Genomic DNA, 13,261 nt, shown 5'->3' on the forward strand with positions numbered 1-13,261 from the left:
TCCAGCCCCGCCACTTGTGTCCCTCTTCCAGACCACCTCCTCCCTCCTATTGTCCCTTAAAAACAATATACAAGTGTCACACCCTCCAGGAAGTCCTCCATTGCTCCAGTCCTGGGTCCTCAGGTGCTTTTTGCTTCTGCTTGTCAGCAACATGCTGGCATGGTCCCTGCTTTCCTTCCCTTTTGGCTTGGGAACTGCTGAATCCCCCAAGAGTGTCTGTGTCTGTTCCTTAGGGTGCTTTTCCGTCCTGGGACAGAATACTCAGTGATACAGAGAATGAATGCATCGATCCAGGAAGGGCTAGATTAGGAACAGCTTAACTGACCTCTAGTAGAGTTTGGGGGCAGAAAAGAAGGGGGTTCTCTCCCCAGTTGTCACAAAACATCGCGAGAAGCCAGAGAGACTGAAATAAACTTGGGAAAGTGGAATGGCTGTCTCCGTCTAAACCCGTCACACCACATGTTTAAGGACCAGGAGGGAGAGCTTGTGTTCCTCTTTAATCTCAGATAGTGATGTTTACAATTGGCAAGGGACTTTAAAGGACTTCATGCCAGCGAGGGGAGGGGAGGTCTCTAGGATGAATGGGAGAGGCGGTGGGTGGAGTCCCTTGTCATCTCCTCCTCATGTTCCCAGCTCCTCCTCTCTCCCACTCTCTCAAAACTGCATAGTGGCCTGGGACCCTCCGGGAAAGCTTGCAGGAGAGGGCAGTCACAGAGCCCAAACAGTCTTGACTAACCGTGGACAGGCCTGGGCAGTGCCTGGATGGAGTGTGGCAGACACTATCCCTGCTCTCTGGGCCTTCCAGAATGATCCGGACACACCATGTGTGGGCAGCCAGGAATGACAGTAAACCAGTGTGTAATCAGACTCAGTGTGTTTATGTATACAAGCATATAACATGAACTCCTTCAAGGTTCAATTCATCTATCCAGTCATTCATATAATCTGCTACCTGGTACCACACTGCCATTTTTCTGCCTTTGGGAAACCTAACATTTTTATGGAGACCATACACTTTCCACTCTACCTCCACCTTTCTGCCCACTCTGGGAGTAGTCATGTGACCAAAGCACTGCCGTCTGATGGTCAGGAGATAGGTATAGCATTAAGTTCACCCATTGGAGTCTGCTGGACTGTCTTCCTGCTGAGGGTGCGGAGTTGGAATGCTGGAAGCCTCCTTAGGGACAGGATGATGGAGAACATGGCCAACCTGAGACAAAAACAGAGCCAAGAGATGCTCAGTGGGATTTATCATCTGCACTTTAGCTTTGCCTGGACCATGACCTTAACGCTGGCCCAGGAAGCTTCAGTTACATTGAACCACAAACTCTCTCTCTCTCTCTCTCTCTCTCTCTCTCTCTCTCTCTCTCTGTGTGTGTGTGTGTGTGTGTGTGTGTGTGTGTGTGTGTATCTCTGTGTCTTTCTGCTACTGGCAGCCCATAGCTCTTAACTACCACAGTACTCATTGGCCACACGCACACCTTGCCTCTGCTCCCTGCTGGGCCCACACAAGGTGTCCAAAGTCCTGCAGAGTCACATTGCTACCCTCAAGGAGCTCTGAGCCTTGTCCTCTGGGACTGCTTGACAAGTTCCCCAGTCTGCCTCCAGAACTCCGTTCACCATCCATTTGATAGATGCACGGGCTGTCTACTACACACCAGGCTTGGTGACTCTTCTTATTTTTCTAGACATTGCCTTCTTCTGTCTTTAGACCAATGGTTCTCAACCTTCTTAACACTGCGACCCTTTAATACAGTTCTTCAGGTTGTGGTGACCCCCCACCACCACAAAATTATTCTTTTTTGTTTGTTTGTTTTATTTTTGTTGTTGTTTTGTTTTTCAAGAAAGGGTTTCTCTGTGTATCTCTGGCTGTCCTAGAACTTGCTTTGTATACCAGGCTGGCCCTGAACTCACAGAGATCCTCCTGCTTCTGCCTCCCTCAGTGCTGGGATTAAAGGCGTGCGCCACCACCACCCAGTTCCATAAAATCATTCTTATTGCTTCTTCATAACTGTAATTTTGCTACTGTTGTGAATTGTAATGTAAATATCTGTGCTTTCTGGTGGTCTTAGTACGACCCCCAAAGGGGCTGAGACCCACAGGTTGAGAACCCCTGCCATAGGCCATGAGCTCTTTGGTGATGGGCACTGGTGCCTGGCATGTGCCAATTTCTCGTGTTTGTTGAGTGTATGTGTATATATGTTAGCATATGTTGGAGTAAGGGAGCAGAAATCCAAGAAAAGGACAATATGATGTAGACCTCATGGTTGAGAAGAAGGTCCTAGAAGGTTCTAGATGCATCTAGAGCTCCATAAGTAAAAATAGCCCATTGCTCTGACCAGTTCAATGAGCCTTCCTGAGGAATCATCACTGGTGTTGGTGCAGCAGGCCTGGCTGTCTCTGTTCATCCGCAGAGACTACTCTGGACTCCCGTCTTTCTCTTTCTCCAAGCCCCACGTGTCAGATGTCATTGTGCCCCCCCAACACACACCTGTGCTTGTGCCTAGGAGTGAGGACACTGTAACCTCTCCCTGTGGGACTAATGAGCCATTCTTCACGCAATACTCTCTCTCTCTCTTTCTCTCTCTCTCCAACTTGAGGGGTGGGGCTGCTGGGAAAGAGAAGGACTCCGTGAATTAAGAGCCAGTCTTGGGACAGTTCGGCCATCTTGGAGGTAAACATCAAAATCCTCCCATGAGATAGTCTTCAAAGGTGTGGCAAAGAGGAGGATGCAGGTTCCCATGCCATCATTGCCACCCCATGTGGCCTGGGCCTGCCTGAGCCTTCCTGAGCCCATCCATAGACTGTAGACTGAGGCCCATCCAATGCTGACCCCAGGTTCCAGCTCGCACACTGCTCTTGGGCAACAAGAGGGCAGAGCCACGCTCCCTGCTTCACCACGCAGGATGTAGCCTGCAAAGGTGCGAGTCCGGAGGTATGCAGTAGAACCATACCCTTCCATGCCGGCAGCCAGTCTGAGGCCACAGAAGAAGGCTGCCCCTTTCCTCCCCCATGGCAGTAATTCCAGCTAACTCTCCCAACCATCTCCTTGATCTGTGGTTCCCACTCCTCTGAACAGGACCCCTGCATCTGGGTAGTGTAATTCCACCCCTCTCAGAGTTTCCTTCCTACTCCCACCACCCTGCTTTCTCCCTCTCCTCTTCCATTCTGTCCACCCTTGCTTCTTCTTACCCCTCCCCTCCTTCAAACACCTTCATCCTACTCCTGTCCTGATGCCCCTCCCGCTGCCCCTCTTCTCTGCTCTCTCTCTTCCCAACCCTCCTTCCTCACCCCCCCACAATCTCCTGCTCTCCCATCTTCCCACGGGGTCAGTCCTCCCAGCCCTAGTCTGCAGCTGGATAAATTTCTATAAACAATCAAATTTGTAATACATTCAACTGTATTACATCCTTATTAGGAGCTTATAGCATTTGGGAAGAGGGACTCGGGCGGCTAAGAGGCGGAGAGCTCTCTGCCAGCCGAGTGCCTGGAAGTGGAGTCCTCCCATTTTCAGATTAACTCGAGCACCAAGTATTTCATTATCTTCCCACATTTCCCAGGTCAAATGATCCCAAGCATTTCTCTTTCCTTCCTCTCTGCCTGGGAGTCTCTCTTTTACCTTTCTGCAGCCCCAGGAGAAATGCTATTACAACAGGAAGGATGTAAAACATGAAGCAAGAAGGACTTCCCAGCTGATGGGGTCTTAAAAGAAACCTTGGATGAAGGAGAGGCTGAGAGGACATGGGGGCCTCCATCAGTGGAGAGCTGGGATGTGGATGGGAGGAGAGGATGCCAGCCCTCTCAGTTCTAACCTGGTTATCAGGGACCCACTGGATGGCTGACAGGAGTTTCCAAGTCCAAACCTCCGGATGGGAACTGGGAGAAACAGCTGCACACATCTGGAAGAGGCTTGCCAGGCTCCATCAACCCAGGCACCAGCCTGTGCTTTTGATGTTTGATCTTGCCCTGGGCAAAGGGAGAAAACCAATGAGATGTCAGGGACTACTCATAGCGACACCCCCTGCCACCATCCAGGCCCCTCCCCAGATCCCCTGACAGCTCGCGCCAACTTCCAAGGCATAAATGAAATGCCAGAAAATCGGAACACTGACACCCCCACCACCGCCACGGTGGAGCCAAAGCCAATTTCCTGGGAGTGGGGGGAGGGGCAGGGTGCTGGAACCTCCCCTGCCTGCATCCCTCCCCGTGTCTTTCCCAGACCCTGGGAGAGGGGCCGAGTGCCAGACCACAGTCATGCCTCATTTTGATTTCTTTTTCTTTTTCTTTTTCTTTTTCTTTGCATAGGGCAGGTAATTGATGGAGGTGTTTTGTTTTGTTTGTTTTGAAGAGGGGGTAGGGAGTGAACCTCCAAGACCTGTTGAGGGGGGTAACAAGGAGAATCAGCCAATTGTCAGGGATGAGAATATAGAGGAGGGAAAGCCATGTGCATCTAAGGAGTGCCTGCTATATATGAGCATACAGAGATGGATAAGACAGCCCAGTGCAGGAGGCAGGCATCTTATGCAGACATAAGGAGAGTGAGACAGCAGGAAGGGCACCCATGCAGAAAACAGGGACAGTTCTGCTGGGAGAAGATGTTTAGAGCTTCGTGGAGGAGGTGACCCTTAAAGGGTGCTTTGACCGATGAGTAGGAGCAAGCCAAGCAGAAAGGAAAGGGAAGAACTTCCAGAGAAGGTTGGGCAGCATGAACAAGGTCACAGGGTGTTTGGGGAGAGCTCTTGTAACCTGTGTGCTGCAGCAAGGGTGTGGGAGTGTGTGGTGAGGAGGGGAAGCTTTGAGAAGTGCCTGTCAGCTAACTCTGTGTCTATACAAAACGTCACCTTTGGTAAGATGCATCTCAAAGTCACAGTGGTATTGAGTCCTTGTCACAAACCAGGTAGGTTTTTTGTTTGAGATAGAATCTCATGTAGCTCAGGCTGGCCTCAAACCCATTATGTAGCCAAGGATAGCTTTGAACCCCCTGATCTTCCTGCCTATACCTTCCCAAGTGCTAGGATTACAGATGAGCACCAGATGCCAGTTTATGTGGTCCTGGGGGGTTGAACTCGGGGTTTTTGCATGCTAGGTAATACTCTATGACTGAGCTACATCCCCAGTCCAGAAAACGAAGTTTAATGTCTATTGGAGGAATAAGGAAATTGCGGTTCAAAGAAATCAAGTGAGGGATGCCAAGTCACGGCTACGTGTGCACTGGGAGCCATTGCTTAGTCTCTGGCTTTGGTAAAACCTTGAGAGTCCGGACAGGTGCATCTGCGCCCAGCCTAGACCAGGAACAGAGAGGTAGGGGCTTCTCAGGGGAAGCCTGGGCTTGGGCTAGGCTGCCAGGGAAGGTGACACAGGGCTTGCAAGAAGGCTGGTGAAAGGGTTGGCTGAAGACAGTGAATATCCGCCAGACACGAGGAATAAAACTCAGCATTGGTGGGTGGAGTTGAGGGTGATGAGGGGGGGGTCACTCTGGAATACTAAAAAGACAGCCACGGTGATGGATGAGGTGTGGGAAACTGGGCAGTGAGGATTCCAGAGTGGGAAGGTGCTGGCTTCCAGCCTCTACTTCAGTTTTCTAGAAATAGCCACTTCAGAAAGGTATTAAAATAAGTAGCCACTTGGCACGGTCCTTGGCATGCGGTGTGGTGTTCACCACCTGGCACAGTGTCTGGCAAGCGGTGTGGCGTTCACCACATGGCACAGTCCCTGGCACGCAGTGCAATATTCACCACATGGCACAGTGTCTGGCACGCGGTGTGGTGTTCACCACCTGGCACGGTCCCTGGCATGCAGTGTGGTGTTCACCACATGGCACAGTCCCTGGCACGCGGTGCAATATTCACCACATGGCACAGTGTCTGGCACACGGTGTGGTGTTCACCACCTGGCACGGTCCCTGGCATGCAGTGTGGTGTTCACCACATGGCACAGTCCCTGGCACGCGGTGTGGTGTTCACCACATGGCACAGTCCCTGGCATGCTGTGTGGTGTTCACCACATGGCACAGTCCTTGGCATGCGATGTGGCATTCACATGGCACAGTCCCTGGTACGCAGTGTGGTGTTCACCACACGGCACAGTCCCTGGCACATGGTGTGGTGTTCAGCACATGGTATCTCACAAGACTTTAGGAAAGGTGCAAACGGCTTTGGAGAAATAAAAGTTGCTTGTTGATTTACGAATCTTTTTCCGTTTTATTTATTGTGTGTGTGCACGTGCACAGGCTGTGCACGGAGGTCGGAGGACAGTCCTTAGGAGTCAGTTCCCGCCTTCTAGGACGTGAATCCCAGGGATCAAAGTTAGATTGTCGCGCTTGGTGGTGGGTACCTTCATGCTGTGAGCTGTCTCTCTGGCCTCGTTTATTTTGAGACAGGTTCTCACGGACACCAGATTGGTCTTGAACTCACTGTGTAGCAGAGAGTGACCTTGTGATCCTCCTTATTCTAACTCCTGAGTCCTGGGGTTATGAGCATGAGCCACCATATCTGGTTTATGCAGTACTGGGGAACCAAACCCAGGGTTTCGTGGATGCTAGGCAAGGACTCTGCCCACCGAGCTGCATGCCCCACTTACCCATATTTACTGACCACGGTGTGCTAGGGGCTTTGGAAGAATTTCTGCTGAAGCTAAAGTTCCAGAGTCACGTTCCGTGAGATAGGAATTGTGGGGCAGCTCAGGCCTTCAAGGGTGTCCTGGGGAAGGAAGTCAAGGCACCTGTGAAGAGATTCCACAGGTTCGAGAAGAGCTTTGAAGACTGGATCTAGGATGGAGAGGGGGTGACAAAATGGGACAGGGGAGCCAAGGCCCATATTCAGAAGGACAGCTGCTGAGGTGCTCCAAGCCAGAGGGATTAGGGACTGTTGGGATCTATTAGTGACTGACAACTGGAGAGTAAATTGCACCCAGATTTAGAGGCCTAAGGAATTTCAGTCGCTCATCTCCTGGCAATGTTTCTACGTGTTGGGATCTGGGGGCTGCTTAGCTAGGGTGAGCTGGTGGGAGTTCACAGGAGAGCTTTCAGAGAAACTGGGCCCAGTGACTCTGGCCTGCAACCCCAGATAATTGTGAAACTGAGATTGGGCTGAAAGTCCAAGGCTAGCCTGGGCTACATAGTGAACTCAGGGTTAACTGGGACAACTTAGTGAGACCCTGTCTCAGAATAAACAGGAGTGAGAGTGGCTTACGCATTTGATCCCAGCACTCTGGAGGCGGGAGAAGGTGAGCTCAAGGCTAGCCTGGGCTACACAGATTGTCCAGGACAGTCAAGGCTACAGAGTGAGGCCCTGGCACAAAAACAAGTAAGCAAATAATCACAGGATTGGGGTTGTGGGCACAGTGGTAGAGCGCTCCTCCAGCATTCACGAGGGCCTGGGTTCAAGTTCAGTACTGAAAAAAAGAGGTTGCAAAGAGACATCACCTGTGGGTGAGACGGGGAGGACTCTCGATGCGGACCTGGCCGGAGCTTTGGTTCTCAGCCCTCCTAATGCTTCAACCCTTTAATACAGTTCCTCATGTTGTGGGGACCCCCAGCCATAAAGTTAATTTCATTGCTACTCCATAACCGTAATTTCGCTAGTGATATGAATCATATTGTAATTTTATCTGGCATGCAGGGTGGTCTAAGGTGACCCCTGCGAAGGGCTCGTGCGACCCCAAAGGGGTTGCAACCCACAGGTTGAGAACCACTGGGCTTCAGTCCTTTAGCACAGAGGCCATTTGAGCTTCCTTACACCATGCCAGCTGCGTTCCCCAGAAGTGGCCTAGACTGAACAAAGAAGGAGCCACAATGTCAGGATCCAACCTCAGGCGTCACAGCATTTCTGTAACATGTTATCAGTTACACACATTAGTCCTCTATAATGGGGACCCAGGGCTTGAACCATGTTGATGGCTGGTTACCACAGAAGGAGATCTGGTGACTTCCATCTTACGGACAGGACAACTGGGGTTCACCTAATTAGTTCGAGTAACCCAAAGCTCATTCTAAAACTCTGATTTCCCTCCACTTCAATTCTGCAAGTCTTTACCACCCTCAACTCCTAGAGGAAAAAAAAACAACAACAACCCACGGGTAGAAAACCCAGGTCTATGTGACCCCAGCAGGGAGGAGGGAGCAATGACAATCAGGCCTCCCAGGCCTGTGAAATAAATATAATCATATGTTTGCCTTGCTGAAAGCAAGCTCCGTGGTGCGTTCTGGGGTGGGAGAGGGGAGGAGCATCCAAACAGGCTCTGCCTTCGCCAGCTTGTGTTTCCCATTTAAAACCACACTCAGATGGCTGAGAAAATACGCCTGATCCCAGGGCAGTTTTTGGAAATTCAACCTGCTGGGTTTCTAACCCCTTCTCTGGTGCCCCTGAGAACAGGCTCACAGCGCCCACCACAACCTTTGTAGCTCACTCTCAGGGTGGTCCCAGCTCCTGGCTCATCCTCTCTGAGCCCCAGGAACTGGAGGCCATGGTCAAATCTCCAGGGGCTGGTGGACTCTGTTCTAATGTCAGTTGATCCTGGGGAAGGGTGGCCTTAGGTCTGGGAGACCTGACTTCACAGGGTCTGAGGACAGGGCAAGCACTTAACTGGGTTCTCTCTGGAACCCCCAGGGAGAGGCCACACCTCCTTCCTAGGGTTTGGGGAGTTGGGAGAGATGGCCAGTAGCTGACCTCCCAAGATGACGGAGGAGACAGCTGTCATCCTCCACAGCCCTAGGACTGCTTCTTCGGTCAGTTAAACTGGGGGGGAGGAGGAACGTGTGCTGGTCGCTTGCAATGTCAGCTTGTCGCATATTAGAACCGCTTAGCCGGGAGCCTTGACTGGAGAATCAGCCCATTGTGTGATGGACTGGGGAGAATGGGCGGTACTGACAGCAGCCCAGATAAAAATGGGTGCATGCAGATGGAAGATTACTGGCCTATTGCCTGCTTGGCCTTTTCTCTTGCTGCGTAGTGGGTTTCCGCTGCTGCTGCTGCTGCTGCTGCTGCTAACTCCTCCACTGACATCAGGACCAGTGTTTCCAGGCCTCCATCCCTGGCTGGGAATCAGATTGGAACTGCTGAGGCACCCAGCCTCATGGTCTGACCACTAGGTTGTCAGCCTCTCAGGCGTGAGGCAAGTGTTGTTACTATTTCAGTGTAAGTTGATCAAACTGTATGTGTGTGTGCGCGTGCATGTGCATGCGTGTGTCTATATATCCTATATATTGATTGATTCTTTTCCTCTAGAGAACTTTGACACAAAGCATGGAAGACCACAGTGATTGAGTCTGGAATGATGCTCAGCATCCAACCTGCCCCTACCCTGAACAACCACACACATACACACACACACACATACATGCACATGCACACACATGTGTACACACACATGAGTCTGCTATTCCCAGCCAAATGAATAATACAGCACGAAAAGCTCAAAACTGACAAGGACCCTCGGCATCATTACTCAAATGAGGAAACTGAGTCTCGCGATGAAACAACATTTGTACCAAGGAACCCCCTGAACTGGCTGTGGAGAACAGCCTTCTCCCCATGTATACAGCCAGCAAAGCCAGCAGTAGCCACTGTCCAGGCCACAGTCTTTTCAGGAAACCCAACCATCCAGGATTGGGGAGCAAGTAGGAGCGGAGCAGGAATTTGGGGTTCCTTAGGATCCCCATGTGGAGGAGTCTGCAGTGGAAGCCTAGGAATTTGGATCTCTGGGGGTGGGGTGGGGGAGCAGGAGGAACCTAGTCCCCAGGTGACTTCACACAGATGACTTATCTGCAGGTTTTGAGTTTGTCATTCAGAATGCTGAGTTTCTTGCTTCACTCTGGCCTGGCTATCAGCTGTAGCTCGGAGTCTTCCTGCTGACTCTGGCCTTGCAGCATCAAGAACATGAACTTGGCCCCCTCCCCACACTCTTGACCCCTAGCTTCCTCTGTGGTGGGGCAGCAGGAAGAGAAATAAGTCCTGTGAGGGGCTTAGGGTCACTGAGGTCACTTGAGAGCTCAGATGGCAGGGGAGTAGATGGATGCGGAGTGAGGGAGACTTCCTGGCCTGTCAGGAGGGGTGCCTATAGAGTAGCTAAAAGGGATTCCTCTCCTGGGGTGGCCCTTGTGGCTATGCCTCCCTGGGTCAGAGCTTGCAGAAGGCCCTGTGCTCTGACATCACCAGGAGACTCACCCCACAACTACAAGGAGGGCACTGAGGAGACAGAATTTCCCTACAAAGAGAAATAGAATTTATTAGGGCAAAGTCAATCCTTGGATATTGGTAGAAGCCAATATACCCCCAAAACAGCTGCCTCAGACCCAAGAGACAGAACCACAAGAAAGGGGGGGCAGATGGGACTTCAGAGTCAGTTGTGTAGTGCATGCCTGCAATCTTGGCACCCAAGAGTCTGAGGTAAAAGGATCACTGCAAGTCTGAGGCTACCCTGTGCTACATAGTAAATTTGAGGGCAGCCTGGACTACATAGTGCAACCTTGTCTTAAAGCAATAACAGCATCAAAATGAGCGAGAATTTATCAGATAGTTTGAAGGGTTTGCCGACAATAAAGCGAGATGCTGGAGGCGGTGACAATGAGGACAGAAAGGACATCTCTGGGAGGTGACATGTAAAGCTCAAGAAGGCTTTAGCCAGGTACAGAACAAGGGCAAAGCATTCTGGGAAGAGGGAATTGTGGGTGTACAGCCTTGAATCAGACCCCCAAACCTTTGTTGACTGATTTGGAACTGGAACACAGAGCGTTGGGAGATGTACTGGAAGTGGGATCATGTACGTGGCCAGGGACTGATCACATAGGGCCTTCTAAGGGAAGCAAGGAGGCTGGGTTTTCTGCTAGCAGTGAGATTTAAAGCTGTAGGGGAATTCTGAATAGAGACATCAAGAGACCTGATTTATGTCTTCGAACACTGCCTGATTGCTGAGAGGAGAGCAGGTGGTGAGTGCTCGGTGGTCTCTGGGAGGGGACGGCAGATCAAGAGGTTGTAGCTATAGCGGCTAGCTAAGAGTGCTGCAGCAGACACAGGGAGCAGAACCTGCTTCTGGGTTTGGTTTCCAATTCAAGCTGGCAAGCAATGCAGACAACTGCATTGACAATGCTCGAGGCTGGGGGTCAAAAGGAGGAGGAGCGGAAACGACAGCCGGGCTGTGGTGGCGCTGCCAAGAGGCTGGCGTGCTCTCCATTCATCAGCTGCCACCACAAGTCGAGGCTTCCTCTGTCGAGGCTGCAGAATTCTTGTCCATTCATAGATTTCAGTAGAACGTATTTCCCGAGCTTCAGCCTGGCCCTTTGCGAGCCCTGGTGTATCCTGACCAGTCCTTGCCCATGTCTGCTCTATTTCTGAAAGAGGGAGTGGAAAGCCCACCTACCTGGTTCCAGCGGAGTGGGTGTGGTCTCGTGCTCACTCTAATGTGATGGAAGACACTGGAGACTTGACAAACTTGAAAATCAATCTGTGTGCCGAGGTGGTCCAGAGGAGAGTGGGGACCCTATCCATCCCTGTACCCAGGAGGACTGGCACCTCTTTTGTCATCCTGGGATGTAGTGAATGACAGACAGCACAGAGGACCTAGGTATTGTCGGGGTGACTACCTGGAGGGCTTGTGCCTGGGGCTGTCTTCTGTAGCAGCTCCTATGCTTGAAAGGCTCAGACTGAACCAGTGATTATACAAGGTCACACAGCAAGCAGTGTCTCAAACAAGGCCTTAGGTCTTTTATTAGCAGCTTGAGTCAGAGCTTCAGAGTGCCTTGTGGGCACTCTCAGCCCCCATGGTCACCTCACCTCTTCCAGCCTAGAGACTTCTGTGTCAAGTCTTTACCCAATTCTTTTCCTTGCCCCCAAGACCCCTCCTGTATTTTCACCTGCAAGCCAACTACCACCGAAATAACCACCACTCATAGCTACCATTGTTCCCTGGGTACCTTCATAGCATCCAGCCAGGGCTCCCCCTACCTTTACACACACATCCCAGTGACTGAGGTACCTAGGTGGGGTCCACAGCATCAGATGGCCGCTCTGAACTGTCATCCCTGCCCCCACCCGAGAGCCTTAGTCTGTCAGCAGTGATGGATGCTGGGCAGTGGTCCCTTGGAACAGATCCTGGACCTAAAAGCCTCACACAGCCATGCTGAGCAGGAGGCAGGGAGGAGTGGGGGGAGGGACACAGGGGTCCCCCAGAGCCCAGCTCCTTGCCATGAATCAGTAGGCCAGCAGAACCAATTAGTGCACATGAGAGCTGGAAGATGAATCATGGGCCCATTAGTTCCCTGGCTTGCCCCCTCCCCCAAAGTGGGGTTCTGGCCCTGGTGGGGATGCTGCGTCCTTTTGGATGGACTCCTCCTTTCCAGAGCCCCTCCCACTCAGAACAGCTGAGAAGACCCCAGAGCAAGCCCCTGACTACAGAGGCAAGAACAAATGCTTTGGGTCATTTGCATATCATTTGCATGGAACAGGTGCACTGGACTTTTCTTGGCATGGACCCGCCCACCTCTAGCCTCACCTTGCCAGCCTACTGGCTCGGCAGAAGCACAGAACAGAGGACCCTTAAGTACTACTGGTAGTACTTGCATCCGTCTTCCAGGTGGAGAGCTAGGCCTGGCTCCTTTGATACCCGGAAACATGATTCCTGAGTGGGACTTCAGAAATGGCCTCAGCACTGACAGAGAGTCTAATTGGAGATCTAGCTCATCCGGGAAGGGGGTGGATTATAATACCCTGTCAGTGCCTGGAGCAAATACTTTCTTGAGTCCTTGGGGGGATTCTCTACATTGCTGTCACCTGTAGCCAGGCGGAAGCTTCCAGTCTGGTCAGTGGTGGGCACCACACCCAGCAGGGTCACGGAAAGACGTCATTGAGATTCCATGTGACAAATGTTTTCCGAAGACCGTCTGGGTCTCCCTATTACTCCTCCCTTCTCCTGTATCACAGATGAAATGAGGAGAAACTGAGGGACTTGTTCGGGGTCACAGTAAGACACAATACTGGGTTTGAACACAGGTCTCTTTGATTCCAGCTCTTGAGCAGGTAAATTCTGAGCCACTTAGTCCTGATTTCTTCCTGAACTCTGCCTCGTTCCTCTAGCTACAGGCTTGACCTTCCATCCAGCTGTCCATGGGACCTCTGACAAGGTGCTGAAATTGGAGTTGGCTATCCCTTGCTCCCAGCTGGCTTCTCTCTCCTCTGCAAGAGTTAGCTGAAGGCTGCCCAAACCAGCAACATGGGGATAGTTCATCTCCTGCTCTTCCTCTTTCACAGTGGACCAGGCATATTGTGAG

Source organism: Chionomys nivalis, chromosome 7 (genome assembly GCF_950005125.1).
Source record: "Chionomys nivalis chromosome 7, mChiNiv1.1, whole genome shotgun sequence".
In the NCBI taxonomy this organism is placed as follows: Eukaryota; Metazoa; Chordata; class Mammalia; order Rodentia; family Cricetidae; genus Chionomys; species Chionomys nivalis.